Here is a 413-nt window from a genome sequence, read left to right as displayed (position 1 = left end):
AGCCCGGACACTGAAGCAAGTTTTTTTTTCTGCCTCCTGCAAGTTTGCTGCAAGGTTGTAGCTCCCATTCAAGGGTTTCATAACCTTCACAAGCCAATCAGCGGACGCCTGAAGAGGAAGTCTAGGCTTTTTCCGTCCCTACATCTGGGTCCTCGCAATTGTTTTCGTCTCAGCGTGTTTTCGGGGCTCAGCTGAGCACAGAGACATCTAGGGGACACCGCGGTGCAGTGCACCGCTGGAACCGCACGGCACATGCTGCCCTGGCTCGACACCCGGCTCAGCGTTTATGTCATCCAGCCCCCAAATCATCAGCCACCCCCTCCCCCCCCCAAAAAAAGTTGATGGCGATGTGCAGCAAATGTTGCACCTTGTGATGCCCAAGTCTCCAGTCCCTCCGGTGCTTAAGTAACGTT

The sequence above is a fragment of the Emydura macquarii genome, unplaced genomic scaffold (genome assembly GCF_026122565.2).
Source record: "Emydura macquarii macquarii isolate MOO-44397 ecotype Brisbane River unplaced genomic scaffold, CSIRO-AGI_Emac_v2 contig_3603, whole genome shotgun sequence".
Lineage (NCBI taxonomy): Eukaryota > Metazoa > Chordata > Testudines > Chelidae > Emydura > Emydura macquarii.
This window is presented reverse-complemented; position numbering follows the sequence as displayed.